Source organism: Acinonyx jubatus, chromosome D4 (genome assembly GCF_027475565.1).
Source record: "Acinonyx jubatus isolate Ajub_Pintada_27869175 chromosome D4, VMU_Ajub_asm_v1.0, whole genome shotgun sequence".
In the NCBI taxonomy this organism is placed as follows: Eukaryota; Metazoa; Chordata; class Mammalia; order Carnivora; family Felidae; genus Acinonyx; species Acinonyx jubatus.
In genome coordinates this window covers 81,936,308-81,960,548 of record NC_069391.1, presented here as the reverse complement: position 1 = coordinate 81,960,548, position 24,241 = coordinate 81,936,308, and the positions used below count along the sequence as shown (strand labels likewise).

Genomic DNA, 24,241 nt, shown 5'->3' with positions numbered 1-24,241 from the left:
CTTGGTCCCCACCCCTCAAGGTACTTTCATCTCTGAAGAGAACAAAGCTCACAGCCTTTCGTAACTGGGAGACACTGTGGCAGAGAGGGCAGTAATGTGGGTTCTAGTTAATTCCCCCGGCTTCGCTTAACATTAAAACGGACATAATCGCAGTACCAACCTCACGGAGTCTTTGTTGGGTTTAAACGAGGTCACGCAAGTCAACTTCAGCGCAGAGCTTGGCATTGAGAGTTCAGAGTTCGTTACAGGTCGGTTCAGAAATGAGGAGAGCAGTTGTCCAAATGCAAGTACTCCAGAGGCTTACCTGGACGTATTCCAGGTCCAGTCCAAGCTGCCATCAAATTCTTTCAAGGCTTTTCACGCTAAGTGTGAGCCCACAGTGGGAACAGACACTCTGCCCGTGCCATTTCCGTGCCCTGGGGTAGACAGAGAGGGAAATAGCGCTGAAGAATGGATAGGAAAGGAACTCGCTTCTGGGTCTGGGAAGTCACAGTGGAGGGGTGGCTTTCAAAGTCACGGCCATGTATTGTTGGTTTTTTGTTTTTTTTTTTTTTGCCCCTGAAATAGAGGGGTGGGTAAATTGGGGACACGGAAAGCAATAGGGTCCCTGGTGGCGAGCCTAGAGAGGTTGGTTGCTGTGTCCTCCACGACCGGGCGAGGGCTGAGCTCACTGGGCTGCCGTGGGACTGTGTTTGCTTTTGTGCAGCAGAGGCCCTTAACGCGGGCAACGTTTCCTAAGACCGCTTTGAGGAGAACAAGCAGGCAGCTTTGGGATTACTGAGCTAGAGTCAGCTGGCCTCAGAGGCATCATGGGGGACAGCTGTGCGGCTCTGGGAGCAGTTGTGTCCTTCGCTGGCGCAGAGGAGGGAGGAAATCAGCTCTCCGGGCAATGCCTTTGGTCCGCGTGAATGTGCTCTACAAGGCGGGGTCCGCGGTCCCTTGAACAGGTATTGACTTGGTTTCTGGCGGTCGCTGGCCTTGTTGGAAGCACCCACGACGATAAAACGGAGCTTCCCACTGGCCGCACTCAGCAGGCACTTAGCAGGGGGTGGGGGTGGGGTGGGAGGTACCACAAATGGTTAAAAGGGGGTTCTGGTTCAAAAGCTCCTGTTCCAAATTTAACCCGTGTGTTTGGTGAACTTCTGGGGGGGGGCGGGGGGGTGGACACCTGCCTAGGGGGGTCTCAGGTTGATCCTATTAATATGCATCCCTCCAGCTGGGGGAAGTTACAGTGCTAGGTTGCACTTGGTTGACCCATGGTTTTGGATGCGAGCTTGCTCCTCGCCTGAATGAAGATAAAAGAGAACCGCCCACAAGTACAGATTCAGCAGAAGCACGTGTTGAAATACACAGAGGAAGCTTTGCAGGCTCAGCAAGGATTAGCTGAACCTTTCAGGAAGGTGATAAGGAAGACGCCCCAACGACAATAACAGCTACGCCGAGAGCATTTCCGGCTGGCGGCCGCCGTGCCCTGCGCTCGAGAGGATTCCTGCAGTACCTCAGTTCTAGCCCTCGCGCTGCAGGAAGCTAGTAGGATCTTCCTCCAGGTTGAGGTGCCCCAGGCACTGAGAGGTCAGGTGCATGCCCCGAGTTATTCCAGACAGAAGTTCAGTGGCAGGACTTGGGTGCAGGTTGGCCTGACTTCGGAGTCTCCGCCCCTTCCCCCAGGCTGTCCCCATTAGCCGCTGACACAGGCTTCGCTGACACCTGTAAGGACGGCCCAGTTGCTGGCCAGCGCACAAAATCCCCAGAAAGCGGGACGGGGCACAGAAAGAAATACAAAACCAAGTGTGCCTGCAAAATAGTTCTGAAAACAAAACAAAACAAAAAAACGTACCATTTGTGTGGTCACTCATTGGATGAGATTAGGGGCATCTCCCAAAGAAAAGAGTCATCCTTGCTGGGGTGGAGACGGTCTCTGCTTCCTGTCCAGAGCCCTTCGTTCAAAAGCCTGCACCTCGTAGACAGGAGGGGCTGGGTGTCATAGGACAAATCAGGTCTGGAGGCTGAGAGTCCCAGCCCTACACCAGACGAGCTCAATGCCCTGGGCGAGTCACCTCACCTTTTAGGGACTCAATTTCCTGGACTGTAGAAAAGGAACAATATAAAACGCAAGTATAACGTATCCCCTGGCCTACTTCACAAGGTCCCGTGGAGATCAAACTAATTATATGAACCTGCTGTAAAACACTCGCAGAAACGTCTTCATTGAGCTTCATTCCTTGGAAATACTGCCGGACAGCAGGGAGGGGACCTCACTGAGGACTGAGAGCTTGGGGATGACCTCGCAGAAGAAGAGGACAGCTACACAGTCTTCTGGGTCCGTTCTCATTTTTAGGGCAGATCATAATCACGTTTGAAAGCCAGAAGAGTGAAGGATGGGATCCAAGGTTCTGTCCAGCTCTGTTTCAGTGAAAGTCGCCTTGCCAGCTTCTGTCCCTGTAAGCCCCCTGGCTTCCTCTTCCACGGGACTCTATGCACCTAGGGAATGACGTTTCCCGGGGGCAGGGAAGCATAATGGTCAGGCCCCAGGGTCTGGATTGGGAGTTCTTACTACCACCGATTTCTTCACCGCTCTAAACCCGTTTCCTGAGCAGAAAGAAAAGGAAGATGATAGTAATACCTACCTTAGAAAGTCATTGAAAGTATCTGGGGCGCCTGGGTGGCTCAGGAGGTCAAGCGTCTGAGTCTTGGTTTAAGCTCAGGTCATGATCTCACGGTCAGGGGATCGAGCCCCATGTCGGGCTCTGTGCTAACATCCCGAAGCCTGTTTGGGATTCTCTCTCTCCTCCCCTGCTCATATTTGCTCACTCTCTCTCTCTTTCGCTCGCTCGCTCTCTCTCAAAATAAATAAACTTTAAGAAAGCAAATATTTAAATAAGATAATTCTTGGGATGGAGACCATATCTGCTTCCTATCCGGAGTCCTTTGCTCCAAAGCCTGCACCTCACAGTCACCGGGGGAACGTCTCAGGGTGCTGAGCCCAGTAGCTGGGAAATAATCAGTGGCTATTATTATTATTATTACCTTTACAGTTACGACTACGTATCATTGCTGGTCTACGCCCTCACTCCCGATACACTTGTTTAGTGTCTTAGAAAGTTTAGTGTCTTAGGAAGAGATTTTAAGGCCTTGGTAAAGGTTAGTGAAATCAATGAACCAAAAGTCGCTAAAATGTTCTAAGGCAAGGGGCGCCTGGGTGGCTCAGTGTGTTAAGCGTCAGACTTCAGCTCAGGTCATGATCTCGCGGTTTGTGAGTTTGAGCCCCGCGTCACCTGCTTCAGATTCTGTGTCTCCCTCTCTCTGCCCATCCCCTGCTTGTGTTCTCTCTCTGTCTCAAAGAATAATTAATTTTTTTTAAAGTTCTCTCTCTCTCAAAGAATGAATATATTTTTTAAAAAAGGTCTAAGGCAAGAAGTCAGAAGCATCACCTTCCCTGGATCCAGCTTTCCCCCCAATGATCCAAATTGAAAACATGAATTAAGGCAGAGAGAATCTGCCTTACGAGATTATGCATCAGTGACATTGAAGGAATTTTATAGTTTATTTTTATATTATATGTTTATACTTATATATATTTATATTTTGATTCATATTATATTTTAATTATATTTTATATTTATATACCCTCTCAGTCCAGAGTATTGGAAAGAGCTTTTTTTCTCTCTCTTTTTTTTCTTTCCATAACACACTCATTGTCATTTACTATCAATTGCCTTAAATTTCCAGGCTTGCTTAATCCCCAAATCAAGCCCCTGGCATCCCCCAACAGAAGGATATTGGATGATTGCAAGTCTTCTGTAGTTTCCTGATTCAGCTTCCAAGGGCCATGAATTTAAGAAACTTCAACAAAAATGTCATTCTGTTTTCAGGATTTATAGATTTGGGGGAAATTTTTCTTTCTGGGTGGAGAGGAAGGAGGGAAGAAAGAAGGCTCAAAAGCATTTCTCAGATTTCCCCGAAATAGTGATGGAGACTCCCCACCCTCGAGGCTTCCTTTTTCTCTAGAAAAACAATGCTCCTGGTGTTTCCCAAGAGAGCCCAGAGGCTAGCCCTAAGCAAACAGATGTCAATGATTCCACCCTCCATTTTGCTGACCTGAGTCGCTGGAGCTTAAAGAAGAGGAAGTAAGTTACTTCATGCGCACATCCTGGTAACCTGTAGCCACAGGTCAAATTTCACGAGATCTGTTGAAAATGACCAAAGACCATTGTCTTGGAAAAAGATTTGAGCAGCCATTTTGCCTCAAGGAAGCTCCTTGAGTCCAGTGCAAAGTAGTTGCGGATATGTCTTGGTTGAGTATGGCGTTTCCTTGAAATACGCAGACCTTTCTGGAAAAGATCACTGGGCAGAAGAAAGGAAGGTGCTTTGTGGTGAGGTAGAAACAGACATCGCCTTTCAGCCCCAGCAGGTATTAGCCCTCCGGCTGCACAGGAAAAGCCTGGAAATCCCAGAGCACCAGCTTGGAAGTCCCACATGCTACATATTTGCCTGAGCATTTTTATGCTCGTATCAACACTTGTCCTTCTGTTTGTGTAGATTAACTTTAAATAAACGTGTTCTCTTTTTGGGTGGCATTTCTTGTTTCATGGCTCTTGATTTTTTTCTCTCCCTTCTGTTTCATAATCATTTCTATTCCTCCTGTGACACTTTGAGAGGAGAAAACCTTTAACTGAGGGATGATGTTGTGATCACCTTGAGGCCACAAACACAGGGGTTCACCTTAACTTGGAGCATGCCTGCCTCCCTGCTTAGACTGGTTCTGAGCTGATTTGTCAGCGTCTTCTCTGGTGAGGCTCGTGGCCCAGCATGGCAGTAAGAACCCCACGGTAGGCAGAGGACGCCTTGAATCTCGTCATTACCAATTGAGTGTTCCATAATCTCACACCAGTTTCCCGGTCACTGAAGTTGGGACTACACAGTAGCTTCCATGTCACAGGGATATTGTAAGGATTGCATGATTTTATAAAGGTTCAGGAGACCCTAACTCGAACTGCGATACCTTATTGAGGTCTTACTTACCTACACATCTGAGAGAGAAGACGAAAGGAAGTGCTTCAGATTTTATGACATCTTTACCACGACCCGCACTTTTCCTTGAAATTGTCATGTATTCCAGTTTGAACCACGCCTTCTCTTCAACCTCCTTAGGGTTACCCTATGACGTCTGCTTTGGCTCCCTTTCTCTCCCATCTTCCTTAGGAAGAAACCTTGGATGGGTCAAGGATCCCCTCTCTCCTTCCAACTAGGTCCTTCCCATCAGTATCGGAACCCCTCTTGGTGCCTCTATGTTAGAAAATAACCTTCCTGGGGCGCCTGGGTGGCGCAGTCGGTTAAGCGTCCGACTTCAGCCAGGTCACGATCTCGCGGTCCGTGAGTTCGAGCCCCGCTTCGGGCTCTGGGCTGATGGCTCAGAGCCTGGAGCCTGTTTCCGATTCTGTGTCTCCCTCTCTCTCTGCCCCTCGCCCGTTCATGCTCTGTCTCTCTCTGTCCCAAAAATAAATAAACGTTGAAAAAAAAATTTAAGAAAATAACCTTCCTGGACCACGTCCCCCGCACCCCCCCCCCCCCCGCTACTACTCCATTCTCTCTTCAGCCTTTAACCAATTGTGTATTCATTGCTGCCATTTTTCATGTGTGATCCACAGCGTAGAACATCATAATCCGGTTTCCAGCCCAAATATTCCTCCAAGAGTCTTGAGGCCCCTGGTGCTCTCCGTGTGGTTAAATCCAAAAGCCATTTTCAGATTTTCAGTCTTCACCTCGTTGACCCCTTGTCAGCACTGGGTATGGTCCTTCTTGTTGGTCTTTCTTGGCCCTGAGACAATGCATCTTGGCTCCCCTTCCACCTCTCTGGATGCTTCTATTTTGTCTCTGTTTCTGGCTCCTCCTCCTCCCCCTTTCATTAAATGTCAAATTTCCTCAAGATTTGGGCCTAGACCTTCTTGTCACTTTGTGCCCCGTCTCCAGGAAATTGTTACCAATTATGATTTCACTTATCTCCACGTCAGTGGAAACCGACTTCTATCTGCAGCAGAGTGCTTCTGCGTCATCCAGTCCTACAGGCTCAGCCACCTGTTACATCTCCACTTGGAAGCCATTCTTCGTCAGCGTGCCCAAGACCAAGTTCATGATCTTTCCCAGCAAATCTTTTCCCCTTCCTTTGTACGCTAGCTCAGCGAAAGGCACTGCAATCCATCCTGTGGGTATCATTCTTTAGGTCTTCCTCTCCCTCACTCTGCATTGTTAATTTATCACCAAGACCTACTATACCGTCCGCTTCAGAAATAACCTCTCAAAATAATCCCGACTCCTACGCTGCCCTCATGTTCTGCTTTCCCAGCCCGGTTCCTTTCGCCACCACAGCCGATCATGTTCTGTTCTTCCAGAAACCTTGTCAATGACTTCCTATTGATCACAAGAAAGTAGCCAAGATCCTTATATGGTATGGCAGAGACTACTTTTCTAGCATATCCATTTCCCCCCTCTTCACAAAGATGTGATATTATTGGGATGGCATCCAATCTCTCTCTCACCCACACACATACACAAGACATTTCTAACCTCCTAGACAGAGAGGAATAACCTATAAGATGTAAGCAGAAGCTGTCAAATGGAAAGGCTAGGAAAGCCCTTGTGAAGCACTGCTAATTCTTCATGCCTAAAATGTGGGTATGATGACTAGAGCTCCAGCAACCATCTTGAGACACAGAGGATAGATGTTAGAATTAGAAATGGTAAGGCAGAAAGATGAAGGAAGCCTGTGTCCTGGTGACTTTGTGGAACCACCGTGTAAGACTTGACTGTCTACTTCTGGGTTTCTACATGCGTGAACAAAATCCTTGGAGTTTTAAACACTGTCATCGGATTTCTGGCTCTAGCAGCTGAGCTCAGTCTCTGGTTGATACACACGGGATTTTCAAGGCTCTCTGTGGGCTGGTCTCTTCTCTGCCCCACCAGCTCTCTTTGCCCCACTCCTGCCCTTATGTTCTTCGGTATACACCAGCCTGAATTCTGTTGTTCACGTACGTCACGCAGGCTTTCCTGACCAAGGCCCTTCCATAGTCTTCTCTCTGTCCATAGGACTTTCCTTCCGGACCTTTTATCATCCAGCCTGACCTAATTGACCTCTACTCATCCTTCAGATCCCAGATGAAGCAGAATGTGCCTAGAGGAATCCTCCCTAAGAATCCCTCTTTTCCTCTTCACTCCCTCCCTCCACCAGTCTAGAATAGGTTTCTTATTACGTGGTGTCGCAGAACTCTATTCTTTTGTTTCAGAATACCATTCTTAGGTTTAGTAATTAGTCATTCATTTATGCAATTATTTGCTAACTATCTGTCTCCTCTATTAGCCTTGAACTTCATGAAAGCAAGGGCCATGGCTGTTTTCGTTCGACATTTTATTCCCAGCATCTGGCCCAGTCCTTGGCACATGTGTGCATATGTGTGTGCCTGTGTGTGTCTGTGTGTGTATTTGGCACCTAATAAATACTGTCAAGTGAATAAATAATGAACTCCTCTAGTCCCCTTTTCATAATCTGTATCAAGACCCCTCATTCTCCTTTGCCTTAATCACTTTCTTGCCAAGATTTCCAACTACCTTGCAGTAACATTTTCATAGTGTTTCATGGCTTCAAAACACCTTCATACAAATCAGCTCATTTTCAGTCTCTCCAACACCTCTGTAAGATACTTACCCAGGAGCAGAGCTTTTCCCAAACAAGACTTTGAATGTAAAATCAGTTATTAGTAAACTGCTTGTTTGTTTGGTTTTTAAGAAAGAGAGTACGTGCGCACACACAAGTGGGGGAGAGGCAGAGGGAGAGACAGACAGGGAGGGAGAGAATCTTAAGCAGGCTCCAGGCTGAGCACAGAGCCCGACTTGGGGCTCGATCCCATGATCCTGGGATCATGACCCGAGCTGAAATCAAGAGTCATTCGCTCAACTGACTTAGCCACCCAGGCTCCTCATTACTAATCTGTTGAAATGGTCACCCAACATTTGTGACCACGTTCCCTCTCCTTTAAATCTTAAGCCTCGGCCGTAAGCTGCGATTCTGAGAATTTTTCAGCCGGTCTATAACCATCTATATACATATTCAAGCTGGAAAAAGATCAGCTAAGGAATAAACTCTTAACATCTCTCCGCCCATCCCAGTAGGGCTTTCTTTCTCCCCTTCAACTCCCTTGACCTCAGGCCCCAGGTGATGCTGCTGCTTCAGGCATGCTTTGAGAACCACTGTTCCAGGAGCTCCTCAAGGAACGAGAATGTATTTCTGTAAAGGAATCTGGCAGGGGAGGATTTGCTGCTCTGCATTTCACAGCAGCCTGCCGAGCGGGCCAACTTAGGCACAATTTCCAGCTCCCCGAGGACAAAACCGTAGAGTCGTGACAAGCCTGTGGACCACAGAGCCACTGCAGATCACCCTGTGGGGAATGAGGGACGCACACCATTATCCTGCACGGGGAAAGCCCTGGTCGGTGGGAGGTTTGCCCAGCCTCCTGAACCTCCCCCTCTCCCAAGACTGTGGGTCTCAAGAGACCGCAACAGTACCCCTGTGTGCTGCTGGGTTAGCCTGCGTTTCAGCTTCTGTTTCACAGCTCCCCTAGCCCAGGCCATGTGACCCTAGCCATCCACCATAGCCCGAAACCCTTGGCAATCTTACTCTCCTTGGCAATCTCGCTCTCCGTGTATTTTACGGAGCATCCCACCACGATGCTCACCTTGCTTCCCACTTTCATCCTCCGTTTCCCCTCCTCACATAGCCTGGGGAGATTGGTTTGTTCCTAAAGTATGGTTGTGTCTACTTCCATGATTGATTTTGAAAACCTATTTTGGATGAAAGGCCCAGGACCAACATAAAGTCTCAGGAGGCTTCACTATTTCTTTCACCCATTCGACAAATCTGTATTAAGTTCCAGGCCATGGGATACACCGGGATAGACGACAGACATGCCAAGAGAGAAGCATATCTTCAGTGTCCTTAGGAACCTCTCCAGAGCAACCATTTCTTTACCTGGAAAATGAAGGTAATAATGATCATAATAACCTTATCTTCTGCGGTTGTTAGTGGTTAAATTAGATAACATATATATTTTTAGCGGGGTGCTAAGCACACCCTAAACACTTGGCACAACCTGGTTGTTATTAAACCAGATAGAAAGATAACAATACCGGTGTTCCAGTTGATAGGCAAAAGTATATCATGCTTTATCGAGGTTCAAATAAAAAAGTGTTTGAAGAGGAAAGTGTAAAACTTTGTTACATCTCCCATCGCCAACAGTACCGTTCTTTGTTTTAAAGTTTATGGACTTATTTTGAGAGAGAGCATGCGCACAAGCGAGGGAGGGGCAGAGAGCAAGAGAGAGAGAGAGAGAGAGAGAGAGAGAGAGAGAGAATCCCAAGCAGGCTCTGTGCTGTCAGCGCGGAACCGACCCAGGGCTCGACCCCACGAACCATGAGATCACCAACATTACCACTGCAATATTTAGTCATGTTATTACCCCAGGCCTTGCTTAAGGTAGATTGTATATCACCTGTAAACCAGTATAAGGTGTGTCTTTACTGCATCACCATCTGGTGCATGTACTGTTATTACTATCAAGTAATAACCAGTAACACTTTGATGTCCTTACCGTGTGCCGGGCATTGCTCCTAAAAGCTTTCCAAGTAAGACCTCCTTTAAGCCTCGAGACTACATTAGGAGATAGATGCTCGTTTTCACTGGATGGGGAAACTGATACCCAGAGAGTTGAGGTGACACAGACAACTTCACGTGGCCCTTCCAGTACACACGGAAAATTCTTTCCATTTACGTGGATACGTGTGCGTCAGAGGAAAAGGTACCAAGCACATAAGCGTTCAGGATTGCACGATGAAGAGAATTCTGCTTCTACGGGCTATGTTTCTTTTCTTCCTCCCCCCACCACGGCAGGTCTCAGCTGGCCAGGCGGTCCACTGTGTTAGACTTCTGTGCCACTAAATGATTAAGATGGCTGGAGGGAGAAAAGGACCAAGGAACTTGAGTTGGGTGTGAGAACAGTCTGAGGAAAGGAGCGTGGGCATTGCCGCAGTGTGTGTCGAAAGTGGGTGCAAGATAAAAGAGGAATTTTGAGAGCTCTGCATTCTAATGTGTTCTCGAAAGACAAGTAAATATCTTGAGTTATTTTTGAATGGTTTCTTTGGATGCCAGTCTGGGCTCCTTTGATGGAGAGAAGGCTTTGAAACTAGATGACATAGATGAACAACTTGTAAACACGATGAGCGTATATTTGAAACATTAAAACTACCACAGTTCTCCTGATTTTATGTGACCGATTGTGATATCATGCTGTTGGCGACAACAGACTTTGTTCTAGGATACAGTCTCTTACATTTGCCAGGGGTCAGAACACATAGAAATTACAGTGCCCTTTGCAGAATGCCATGAAATATTGATAGGTCTAATTTCCTTGTAGAATAGATCACTTGAGCAAAGTTATCAGTTGAGCCAAAAACTGATTATGGGATATGAGAGCTAGAAAGTACCTCAATGAGATGGAAACACTCAGGATCATAGAAAAGTTTACTTCCAGCAATAAAGACTTCATTACATAAACTCTGCACAGGTCTTTACATCTTAACTGATATGAGCATTTACAGTATCTTTAACAAATTAAGTGTATGGGTTTTCGGCTACGATAGGTTTCCTACTAATTCATCCATTTTTAAGTAATAGCCAAAACGTCATTCTGGGTATACACATATTAGAAATACGCTGTGGAGAAATTTTTTTTTAATTGAGAAAATGGTCATTCATTGCCTAAGAGTCTTCTGCAGATTGCGTGTCCCTTATTTTCTATTGGTGGTAGGACCTTTTAGCTCGGGTCACTGAGAACTGTGTCTTGTGGGAATAAAACACAAGAATCTGGGAACAAAGGTGGTTTGGGTGCAAAGATGCTTACAAAGAGGTCAGTTTGAGTCCTGCGCCTGTTGAAGTCAGGCACTGACGTGCCGTTAACCACATAAATGTTTGGAGTGTGTACATCTGATTGTGAAATGTATTTAAGAACCCACATTTTCACTCAAGAATTCCTGTAATTCTTTGCTCCACAGGAATCACGATGTCTAATGACGTTACCAACCATCAGTCAGAATGTCTGACCCACGTGACCTACCAATTTTTTTCAGTCAAAAGCTAGGTGTTTTGATTAAGTTGTGAATTTCGATGTTTACACTGATACGGATTCAGGTGATGTTTTGGGAAAAGTAGAATTAGACAGTGGATTACCATATCTGGCATTATGCCAAACTACATAGCCAGAAAACCCTTCTAATACAGAACACATAGGATTTTAGATAAACTATAAAAACATTCTCTTAATTGACTAGTACCTGCAAAATATATATATATATAATATATAAAAACATATATATTATATATATTATATATATATATGGAAATAAAAACAACCAAGGAAATTTTCAGTAGCCAAAAATAAACAAGGAATTGACAACCAGAGGGATCAGCAAATAGATCTGACACTGTGCGAACTTGAGAAAGAAGGGTCTCCATTACTTAGGTAGAGTCTTATATTTTAATAGCTTTGGGTCCCTACAAAGTGGGGAGTTGAAAATGAAATTTCTACGTAAAGCCATGACCCCGGAAGAGTTACAACTTTGCCCAATGGCACAGGGAACTTCTTTGCTTCAATCTAAAAACTGGTGGGGGGAAATGTCTCCCTTAAGAATTTATTATCACATGAATGTCCTGACATGGGTTAGGCATGGGTTCGGATCTCAAATTAATATGACCCACATCACTTAGGAAGTCATAGTTGAAAAATAAAAACCAAAGTGGTTTTTGGTGGGTCATACCTGTAAAAGTATGCACAAACCTTCTCTGGAGGGGATACACAGGGTTTCAGATAATGGAATTGTCTATTCGTACCTATAAGTTTTTAAATAATTAAAACTTAAAAATATATGGAAAACAACAGCTATGAAAAGTGAATAAGCTGATTTGAAAAACTGGCAAAGAAGAATTTCTAACAATGTAAATGTAGTTAATAAAATTTTAAAAAGGGAATAATACAAGCTAAATACAGATGAAAAGAATATAAATAAACTGGAATACAGGACAGAAGAAATTACTTAGAAAGTAGCACAGAGAAAGAGATTAAAAGTATTAAAGTTAGGATAAGAAGAAACATTTAAAGAATGAGAAGTTCTGGGGCACTGGATGGTTCAGTCCGTTAAGGGTCTTGATTTTGGCTCAGGTCATGGTCTCACGGTTTGTGAGTTCGAGCCTCGCGTCAGCCTCCATGCTGAGGTGGAGGCTGCTTGGGATTCTCTCTCACTGCCCCTCCCCTGCTCTGTCTCTCTGCCTCTCTCAAAAAAAAAATAAATAAACATTACAAAAAAAAAAAAAAAGATACCTAGGAAATCCAGGACAAGGTAGTGAGAATTACATGCACTTATTAGATAGAAGAACATACAATGACCAGCGAAAGTAGTTATTCTTCTGTTCAGGAAGAGCAATGAAAAGAGCCACTCTCTATGCTAGCTGGGAACGTGGTTACTGGGGAGAAATCCTTATTTAGAACAACACTCTTAAACTTATCAAAATACACTTTAACTGGGTTTTATTAAAATGGTGCTTTTAAAAAATGATAGTCCATGGTAAGGAAGTGAACCACTTGGCATTCAACTTGACATCGTTTCAAATCGCAAACAGGAAAGCTATGAAGGCATAGTAAGATAATTCAGATAATTAGCCTCTGAAGCTAAATGAATCTTTTACCAAAGGAAAAAAAGGATTACAAGTTATGTTTTCAAACAGGTTGCAAGGTTTTTTTACTTTAGATCTATTTTATTTTTAACGTTGTATAAAATGCTAACTTTAAGAAACTAGAATGACTTAAAATATTACGTTAGGGACATCATGATGGGGAAAATACCATTTAAAAAGTATTCAAGTAAAGGGGGTGCCTGGATGGCTCAGCCAGTTGGGCACCCAGCTTTGGCTCAGGTCATGATCTCACAGTTCTTTGGTTCAAGTCCCACGTTGGGCTCTGTGCTGACAGCTCAGAGCCTGGAGCCTGCTTCAGATTCTGTGTCTCCCTCTCTCTCTGCCCCTCCCCCGCTCACTCACGCACTCTCGCTCTCTCTCTCAAAAATGAATAAACATTTAAAAATTAATAAAAAATATTAAAAAAATAAAAGTATTCAAGCAGGGGCACCTGGCTGGCTTAGTTGGTGGAGTCCGCAACTCTTGATCTCATGGTCATGAGTTCAAGTCCCATGTTGGGCCAAGAGCTTACTTAAAAAAAATTTTTTTTTAAATAATAAAATAAAATGTATTCAAGTAAGCACATGCTTGTTGTAGAAATTATGGCCTGAAGTAGGAGGGTTCAGAGTTGGAAAAATATTGTTATTGTCTCTTTAAATTATTTTGGGTTGATACATTAATGGCCAGATGTTAAGATTATTTTCTTGATTTTTCGTTAAGTGTTCCTTTCTTAAGAGATTTTTCCTTTTGGAATTGAACTGTTTTTTTTTTAGTTACCAAAAACACATCCTTACAATGTGCTATTGTTCATAAGTAAAATTTAAGAATAATTTTTAAAGAACAGATTTATATTCATGGATCAAAAAGAAAATTATAAAGGAAATCAGAATTATTTGAAATTAAACAGTCCTCATTTGCAAATATCTTCTCCCAATCTAAAAGTTACCTTTTAGTTTTGTTGATTGTTCCCTTTGCAGTGCAGAAGCTTTTTTTTTTCTTTTTTTTTTCTTTTTTTGTTTTCTTTTTTTTTCCGGAAACTTTTTATCTTGAGGGCGTCCTCATCATTTTTGTTTTTGTTTCTCTTGCCTCCAAAGACGTATCTAGTAAGAAGTTGCCTCAGCCAATGTTACCGCTTTGTTCTCTCCTAGGAGTTTGATGGTTTTCTGTCTCACATTTACATCTCTCATCCATTTTGAATTTATTTTTCTATAGGCTGTAAAAAAAGGGTCCACTTTCATTCTTTTGCATGGTGTCATCCAGTTTTCCCAACACCATTTGCTAAAGAGACTGTCTTTTTTCCATGGGATACTCTCTCCTGTTTTCTTGAAAATTAGCTGACCATATAGTTGTGGGTTCATTTTTGTGTTTTCTATTCTGTTCCATTAATCTATGTGTCTGGTTTTTTTGTGCCAGTACCATACTGTTTTGATCATTACAGCTTTGTAATGTAACTTGAAGTCTGGAATTGTGATACCTCCAGCTTTACTTTTCTCTTTCAGGATTGCTTTGGCTATTTGAGGTCTTTTGTGGTTCCATACAAATTTTAGGATTGTTTGTTCTAGCCCTGTGAAAAATGTTGTTGGTATTTTGATAGGGATTGCATTACATGCGTAGATTGCTTTGGGTAGTATAGACATTTTAACAATATTTGTCCTCCAATCCATGAGCAGGAAATGTTTTTCCATTTCTTTGGGACTCTTAATGTTGAGAACAAGCTGAGGGTTGCTGGAGTGGAGGTGAGTGATGGGGGTGCATTAAATGGATGATGGTTATTAAGGAGGGCACTCGTGGTGAGCCCTGGGCATTGTATGTAACTGATGAATCACTAAATTCAACACCTAAAACTAATAATACACTTTTGTCAAGTAACTGGAATTTAAATAAAAATGTGAAACTAAAAAAAATTAAATTAAATTAAATTAAATTAAATTAAAACAAAACAAAACTCTGGGGGGCCATACTACATGCAGCTGAAAGGAACATGAAGTAATCCAAAGAAAGAGGGACCATATAATACAAAAGGAACACAAATTAATGAAATTGAAAACACATGTTGGTGTTTGACCACATGTTGTATAAATGACTGTGGTGTTCTCTCTCTAACCCCGAATCCCCTGAGAGGTGAAGAAAAAGTCACAATTATGAAATTATCTCCTTTATTAATGATAAACTACTTACAGGGTATGACTTGCAGCAAGGGCCAAATGTGTCCCCCAGTACTCTCCGCCCAGCCTCCATTTGTAGAACTTGGAACTCCACACTAGAGAGAGCCAGATGCACTATTAGGATTGTTATCTTACACGGGTTTGGAGAGTAGAAAGAGATCCAGTTTCTGGTGTTTAGGATTTTTGATGGTTTACAATCACTCAATCAAGAAATGAGTCCCAATAATGGATACTCAAGATCACCTCCATGCAGAGGAGTAAGGAATATGAGAGAACATCAGGATTATTTAGGGAAATCTAATCACATGTAAACCATAAGTATTTCCTTCTAGTAAATACAATAGAGAGGATCAACCACATCAAACATTTTAAGTTTAATAAAGTAGACACATTTTGGACAAAGTTGAAAAAATAAAAAGGATATAGAGCCCTAATATATATATATAATGTTTTATTATATATATGCTTTATATTATACATATATATGCATTATGTTATACATATATATATGTTCCATCTTAATACATATATATATATATAAGTGCCATATATATATATATGCTTATATGCTATATATACATATGTATTAACATGGAACAGGTCATATATATATGCTTTATATTATACATATATGTGTTCCATCTTAATACATATATATATTAAGTGCCATATATATATGCTTATATGCTTTATATATATACGTATTAACATGGAACAGGTCATATATATATATATATGCTTTATAATGACCTGTTCCATGTTAATACATATATATATTAAGCATATAAGCATATATATATGGCACTTAATATATATAGATATATGTATTAAGATGGAACAGGGAATATAAACTAAGATAAAACAGATATTAAAATAATAAAGGACTTTTCTGCCCTTGGACACCGGTGAGTAAGCACGGTTAAAGTCTCCCCTCCCACCACCATCATGTCTAAGTCAGAGTCTCCCAAAGAGCTTGAACAGCCACGGAAGCTTTTCATTGGAGGTTTGAGCTTTGAAACAACCGATGAGAGTCTGAGGGGCCACCATGAGCAGAGGGGAATGCTCACGGACTGTGTGGTAATGAGAGGTCCAAACACCAAGGACGCCAGAAGCTTTGGGCTTGTGACGTTTGCCACCGTGGAGGGGGTGGATGCAGCCGTGAATGCAGGGCCACACAAGGTGGATGGAAGCGTTGTGGAACCAAAGAGGGCTGTCTCAGAGAAGATTCTTGAAGACCTGGTGCCCACTTAACTGTGAAAAAGATTTGTGTCGGTGGCCTTAAAGAAGACACTGAAGAATATCATCTAAGAGATTACTTTGAACAGTATGGGAAGATGGAAGTGACTGAAATCATGACGGACCGAGGCAGTGGCCAAAAGAGAGGCTTTGCTTTGTAACATTTGATGACCATGACTCCGTAGACAAGATTGTCATTCAGAAATACCATGCTCTCAGTGGCCACAACTGTGAAGCTAGGAGAGCTCTATCTAAGCAAGAGACGACAGGTGCTTCACCCAACCAAGGAGGGCGAGTGGTTCTGGAAACTCCAGTGGTGGTCGTGGAAGTGGTTTTGGTGCGAATGAGAACTTTGGTCACGGAGGAAACTTTAGTGGGCGAGGTGGCTCTGGTGGCCGTCAAGGTGGTGGTCGAAATGGTGGCAGTGGGGACGGCTATCCTGGATTTGGTAACGATGGAGACAATTTTGCAGGCGGTGGACGCTATAATGATTTTGGCAATTACAACAATCAATCTTCAAATATTTGACCCATGACAGGAGGAAAGTTTGGAGACAGAAGCTCTGGCCCCTATGGCGGTCGAGGCCAATACTTTGCCAAACCACAAAACCAAGGTGGCTAATGGCAGTTCCAGCAGTATCAGTAGCGATGGCAACGGCAGATGGCAATGGCATTGGCAATGGCAGCTTACTGCTGGGAAACAAAGCTTAGCAGGAGAGGAGGGCCAGTGACGTGACGGGGAAGCTAGAGGTTACAATAGATTCGTGAAGTCAGCCGAGCACAGTGGTGGCAGGGCCCAGCTGCTACAAAGAAGACATGTTTTAGACAATACTCATGTGTATGCACAAACAACTCGAGGGCTGCATCTGTGACTAATCGTATAACAGGTGACTTTAGTTTCTGTTCTGTGGAAAGTGTAAAGCCTTCCAACAAAGGGTTTTAATGTGGATTTTTTTTTGCACCCATGCTGTTGATGGCTAAATGTGATAGTCTAATCGTGATGCTGAATAAATGTGTCTTTAAAAAAAATAATGATGATAAAGGAATCATGTGAACGTTAAACAAACAAATTTAAAAGTTTAGAAAAAAATGGATAATTTCCCAGGAAAATTCAATTTTGTATGGCTGACTCAGAAAGAAATAGCAACCCAAATGGACTTAGAATCATTAGAGAAATTCACTCTATATTAAAAATCTACCCAACACTCCCCCATCTCCCACCAAAAAGAAAGAAAGAAAGAAAGAAAGAAAGAAAGAAAGAAAGAAAGAAAGAAAGAAAGAAAAGAAAGAAAGAAAAGAAGAGAAAAGAAGAGAAAAAGAAAAGGAGGACAAGAGGGGCACCTGGGTGGCTCAGTCAGTTAAGCATCCGACTTTGGCTCAGGTCATGAGCTCATGGTTGTGAGTTCGAGCCCCATGTCAGGCTCTGTGCTGACAACTCAGAGCCTGGAGCCTGTTTCAAATTCTGTGTCTCCCTCTCTCGCTGCCCCAACCCCATTCATGCTCTGTCTCTGTCTCTGTCTCTGTCTCTCAAAAATAAACATTAAAAAAAAGAAAAGAAAAGGAGGAAAAGGAAGAGTTGGAAGAGGAAGAGGAAGGAAGGAGGCAAGGAAGGGCAAAGAACCATCACCGAATCCAGAGAAATCACAAATGGTTCCAGACACTTTGGACCACCCAGATTTTTCTTAAGGACGACTTAAATTTCTTCTCTGAGGAAGGGCAATTCTATTTTCCTTTAATTTCTTGAATTTTCTTTGGTAACATTTGCTTTCTTTTCATCAAATATTTAAAGGGAGGGGAACAGGTTATGAAAATATAGTTCCTTCATTAATAGAAAAGTGGCCAATGTGAGATAAATTTTGTATGTAACTCCATTTTAGGGGAATAGTCAATATTAATTTTAAAATTGTGTGTGGGTTGAGGGGGGCCGCTCTGCACCTATTAGAATGGCCATTTGCAACAACACGGATGAACCTAGAGGACGTCAGACGCAGAGAGCCAAATACTGCAGAACTCACTTGTATGTGGAATCTGGAACTATCAGACTCAGAAACAAAGAATGGTGGTTACCAGATGCCAGGGGAAGGAGATTATGGAGAGATGTTGATTAAGGGGTAAAAGTCTCAGTTGTGTAAGACAAATTCTGGAAATCTAACGTACAGCAATGTGGCTACATAGTTAACAATATTGCATCGTATAATTGAAATTTGCTAAGAGGGTAGATCTCAAGTGTGCTCACCATGCACTTGAAAATGATAACTGTGTGAGGTGATAGATATGTTAATTAGCTTGATTGTGATAAATATCTTACGAAGTATACAGTCATCAGATCATCGAGTTGTATACCTTAAATATATATGATTTTTAATTGGATTGAAAAGGAATTCAGTTATGGCGTCAGCTCTGTGGCAACACTTTTCATTGCTAGGGTAACATCCACCAGGATGCGGTATAAGCTCTAAATTACCAACCAGTATATGGCGATGTTTCTCTTGTGGCCAGGAATCAAGGGGGTAGAAATGGGAGTCACTCCTTTCTCTACTGTCCTCAGGGATCCATTAGTAAAATGTTTGGCTTTTGTTCCAAAGCTTTGGGATCTACTGATTTAAAGGTAAATCCCAAAGGAGAAAGCTTCCACTAGGAAACACAGCAGTGGGTTTTTGACTGGAACCTCACATGCTCTACTGACATTTTAGGCAACTCACGCGAAGGAACAAACTAGCAACGACAACAACCGGTCTCCATACTTGCTGACTGGGGTGATTGATAGATGCTGACCATCAAGAAGTGAGGTCAGGGAAGAGTATAGCTGGAAGATAGGAGATCTTTTAGGCTGCCTGTTAGCCTTCCTGTGTCCTGCAATAAATGTTAATGGAAAACTACAACAGCCAGTACAGTCAAGATTGCTAATGGCCCAGACTGTTCTGGAACGAAGGCTTGTTTCACTCCATCATGCAAAATATGACTAGCTGCACTGCTTGCTGAGGAAAAAGAAAATACGGACTATGGGGACACCTGGGTGGCTCAGTCGGTTAAGCGTCCGACTTCAGCTCAAGTTATCATCTCACAGTTCGTGGGTTTGAGCCCCGCATCAGGGTCTGTACTGACACCTCAGAGCCTGGAGCCTGCTTCGATTCTGTGTTTCCGTCTCTCTCTGCCTCTCCCCAGCTTGTGCTCTGTCTCTCAAAAATGAATACACCTTGAAAAAAAAAGAACATACAGACTATGGTAGCAAAAGAGAAAACTAGTAAGTATCAGCTATGACTACATGATCAGTTGTAGAAATGAGGAAGATAGTATTTATTTATATTTTTTTAACATTCATTTATTTTTGAGAGAGAGACAGAGAGACTGAGCACAAGCAGGGGAGGGCAAAGAGAGAGGAGACACAGAACCGGAAGCAGGCTCCAGGCTCTGGGCTGTCAGCACAGAGCCCAATGTGGCGCTCGAACTCATGAACCATGAGAGTTCATGACCTGAGCTGAAGTCGGGTGCTTAACCGACTGAGCCACCCAGGCTCTCCTAGGAAGGTAGTATTATAACTGTCCCTTGCTTTGATATGAACATATTCATAATAAATATTATCCATTGTAATTTTTCTAATTCTCCTACTTTTTAACATAGGATTGTTAATAGCAGTGAACTTTATATCCCAGTGTTTAAATTCAGGGCTGAAGGTGACACATAACTCAGCTAGGAGAGGTTTGAACATCATCCAGTGAGGGACAGCAGTGACACGTGAGTTTCTGTGTATACCTCTTTTGGGGAAAGGGTTTGCATCTTCCAGCTGTACGTGGGACAGCTGCATCATGTTATATAGAAGCATGATTTTACTATTGTCTTTACTTGAAAATTTAATGTGGTTTAAAAAAAGAGAGAGACTTGTATAGGCATGCCAGGAGTGCGTTGTGGCCGTTTGTATGGCACCACCTTGTAAACTTGGAGCTCCATTTCCCAGAATTCCTTTGCGTGTATGGCTCCAGGTTGTAGTTGGCCAAAAAAGGAACCCGTGTGAAATTTAGGAGGCAGAAGTAGGGCAGCGGTCATTATTCTCCAATGGTCATTTTGTGGTCCACTATGGTGACAGATGGTTGTAGAGGTGTCCAACAGTTTCCAGCTGTAACTCACTCCCACCCTCGTCCATTGTATGCCCAGCTCCTCTTCGGGATTTCTGGCCCTGTTGACCAACAGCAGCCACTGACTCCCCTCCAGATGCTTGACTAGGATCCCCAGAGGTAGTAGCAGCTTCCCTCAGACCTTTCCACGAACTCCCCCTTTGCAGCTCCCTTCCAGTAGCTTGATGGGCGTGGCTTTTCAAAATGACCAATTGGTGGCGCCATCTCTGACCCTCCAACTTTCTACAGCTCTTCCCACGCAGGAAAAAGTTATTATTTTTCCATAAGAAGTCCTTTATCCTGTAACACACAAAATGACTCGTCTCCCTACCTGAACTCCTACTGCTCCAGATGAAATCAGACACATCATGAGCAACTTCTTGGCCGTATCTATCAGAGAGACTTCCCCTTCTTTATCCGTTCCTTCTTCCTACTGCCTGGAGTGCAGACATGATGGCTGGAGCTCTAGCAGCAACTCTTGGACCATGAAGGAGCAGTCTCACTCTATGGACAGAGGAACAGCAAGAGAAGAAGCCAAGCTGGTGATTGTGGAGCCGCCATTTACACCCGCTTCCCTCTGGCTTTTTGACATGAAAGGAAATACATTGCCGTTTAGTCTGTTCTAAGTGCAGGTTTTCTATCACTCATACCCCAAACTAGTCTTCTCTGGAATACTGCCTGAAGATTTTTTTCTTTTTATTTGCTGCATGATATTCCATCAGATTAATATACCTTATTATATTTAGCCATTTCTCCTTGTGGATATAGGCTCCGAGGTTTACTCCAGCGTTCAGATATTATAAATAACGTGGCCGCAAATATCTTTGGGAATATATCCTCTGCCCTTCCTGATTTATAAACCTCTCCCTCCACCCATATGTGGAGGGAATTTTGCAGTCCCCATCTTTGTAGGGAGCGTCTGGAACACTATAGTGCTCCAAGTATGTGTGAGCAGGGTGGATAAGTGAATGAGTGCTCCACGACACTAGTCGTGGTGTTGCAATGCTCAGTCTGTCACAGGCCTTCCCCAGTGCTCATCCTACTGACCAAGTTCTTACCTAGGATGCCACATCCTACAATCATCTCAAGCCCCCCCCCAAAATAAATAAATAAACAGCACCAAAATGCAAGCTAATGTTCGTCTTAATATCAAATCCATGCCTTTTGTGCCTTCATCCATCCATCCATCCATCCATCCATTTCTTCCAGAAACATTTCTGGAGCCTCCCTGTAATGCATCAGGTATAGTATCTGATGCTGGGGATGCAATAATGGGAAAGACCCAGTCCTTCATCTCAAACAGGTCACAGTCTAGTTGGGAGACCGTTGGGAAAGCAGTTACAATGCCGAGGGACAATACTCTGATGGGATAAGATCTAGGTGTCATGGGTTAACAGAAGGCCCTTCAACACAGTCAGGGCAAGGGGGAGAGAGGATATAGAATTCTTCAAGGGGTGAGCTCCACAACGTGGGGAGGAAGGTGGAGAATATTCCCAGGAAAGGAGAACAAGGCCCTTTCATGGATCGTGTGTCCTTCGCCGATGGCCAGTACCTACTCTTAAGTTTCTTGAGCCTTGTCCCTCACTCCTAGTGACTCAGAGATACCTGGTGTGATGGTTCAGACTCCCAACGTCGCTTCCTACTGTGTCCTTTAACTATCTTGTGTTCTTTATCGTCTTTACCCCTCCCCAAACTTGGACTTGAGTTTGTTTTCTTATTTGAGACTCTGTTCAGTTTCCTGGGGGCTGCTGTAACAATGAACGGCAAATGGCGGTTTAAATAACAGAGATTTACCGTCTCACATTCAGGAGGCTGAAGTCTGGGATCAAGAGGTCAGCAGTGTTGGTTTCTTCTGAGGGCTCTGAGGGAGGGTCTGTGCTCAAGTGTTCTTTCGCTTGGAGATGGCATTCTCCCGGAGTCTTCACGTTGTCTTGCTTCTTTGTGTGTTTGTCTCTGGATCTAAATGTCTTCTCACTGGAAAGATACCATCGAATTGCATGGGGGCCTACCCTCATGACCTCATTAACTCGATTATCTGCAAAGCTTATTTCCAAATAAGGTCACATTCAGAGGTACTGTGGTTAGGACTTCAGAACCTTTTGGAGGGATACAATTCAACCCTCCACAGATCGCGAGCTCTCACCTCCTATCTAATTGTTCCTGCTCTCTCCCACCTGCTGCAAGGTGACGTTTAGGAAAACCACCACCAAAAAGTCCTGATGGTCCTGCTTGTGAATTTTTTCATCACTAATGTCCCCATGTTGTGGCTGGTGTGTCCTTTAATGAAATTGACCACCTCCTCTGTGGGCTGTAACCATAAGGCCAAGGAAATGAACGACAGAGAAACCGATCTGACCTGGCAGTGAGGCCATTTCCAGGTAGCTTTTTGCAGATCCCCACCGTGTACTTCATTCTCATAAGCCATATGCAATTAAGCAGTGAGCCCCCCTGAGTCAGGCCCTGCTGCTCCCTATTGTCGAAACGAACATCTGGGGTAAGTAACGATAGCTGGATCACAGGCACAGATGAGGCTGCGTTCGGCCGTGTAGGCGGGGTGCAATGTCAGCATGAATGTCTGTTACAGGCTGCTGGGGGGAGGGCTCACTTGAATAACTGCTCAAAAAGGGAGGCCTGAGAGCACAAGTGAGCCACCCACCGCTTCAACAGAGAAGCAGACGATTGCGGCTGGGAGGTTTATTAGTAAACCTGTTCCAGAGCCTCTTAACAAGCGTGCCTGGATGAGTTTCCCAGGATCCGTATTCGTGTTAGTGTCCCACCCGCCTGCCCCGGGCCCTCCCAAAGGTCACCTTCAGATTCACTGAATGGTTCCCATATACCTTGAAGCCTTCTCAAACACCTGTCTCTTCTGCCTTAGGACTTTCTGTGGCCGGAGGACCATCTTCCCCAAGGGCAAAGCAGGCTGGGTTCGCTGCAGAGTTAACTTCCGATTTCCCAGGTACGTTCTGCACCTTGTCTCAGAGGGTCTCCAGCCGAAATGAGCCTCTGTTATCCACAGTGGCACCTGCTGATTAACAAACTCACCCTTTATTGGGTTTCCTCCCTTCTCTGGTTTACCTCCCCGGTGTTTCCTGGGATTCCCTCCCAAATAAACTACTTGCCCCCAAATTCTCATCTTAGAGCCTGCTCTTGAGGGGACTCACATTTAAGTCAGGGCTTATAAACCCCCGAAACTCTAGGCAAACGTATGCATGCCTGCGTACTTTTCTGGGAAAGGGTACACGATTTTCATCAGCTTCTCAAAAGTTCTTACCCAGCACCCAAATAAGGGTAAAAGAAAACAGTGCTCATCATTTCATGGATAAGAAGAGTTATTTCTGTCAGGTTTAATCAAATCACTTTCAGCCTGGGAAACCAAAGGGAATGGAGTTAATATTTCAACTTGTTGACAGAGCAGCTTGATGGGAAGCAGGATGTGTGGGAGTTAAGAACAGGAAAGATGTTAACATACAGTCCCCATGTGCTGTTTCCTAGGCCAGTGATTGTCTAGGGCTAATCTGGTGTGTGGTGGGTGGGGGGGAAGGTGTTATTTTATGTCAAGGGGAGAATGGCCAGTCACAAAAAGACAAAAATTATATGATTCCACATATATACAATTCATGGAGATAGAAAGTAGGACGGTGGTTGCCAGGGGCTGGAGGGAGGGGTAAATCGGGGGGGAGTTGCTCAACGGGCATAGAATTTCAGTTTTGCAAGACGAAGAAGTTCTGGAGCATGATTGCACAACAGTGCGAACATACTTAATTCTATTGAACTACACGCTTAAAAATGATTGGAGTGATAGTTTTTACGTTTTGCATATTTCACCACGATGGTCCAAAAAATGTTTTTACAAGATGTTACTGAGCTCAGTACACAACAACCCACAAAGGTACTGTGACCCTCCCCCCGCCCCGCCATATTGGCACTCGGTCTTTTCAGAGATTGGCGCTCCCCCAA

General features: G+C 43.8%; 1 long non-coding RNA gene and 1 pseudogene across 1 annotated transcript in view; both read left to right on the top strand.

Moving 5' to 3' along the window:
- The window catches only part of LOC128312244 (uncharacterized), an 83,304-nt gene that overhangs the window by 18,557 nt on the left and 40,506 nt on the right, over positions 1–24,241 (top strand). Inside the window, exon 2 of the long non-coding RNA XR_008291270.1 lies at positions 23,160–23,240. This is a non-coding gene — a long non-coding RNA (uncharacterized LOC128312244). The remainder of the gene's footprint in view (positions 1–23,159; positions 23,241–24,241) is intronic.
- LOC128312243 (heterogeneous nuclear ribonucleoprotein A1-like) lies at positions 15,842–16,963 on the top strand (annotated as a pseudogene).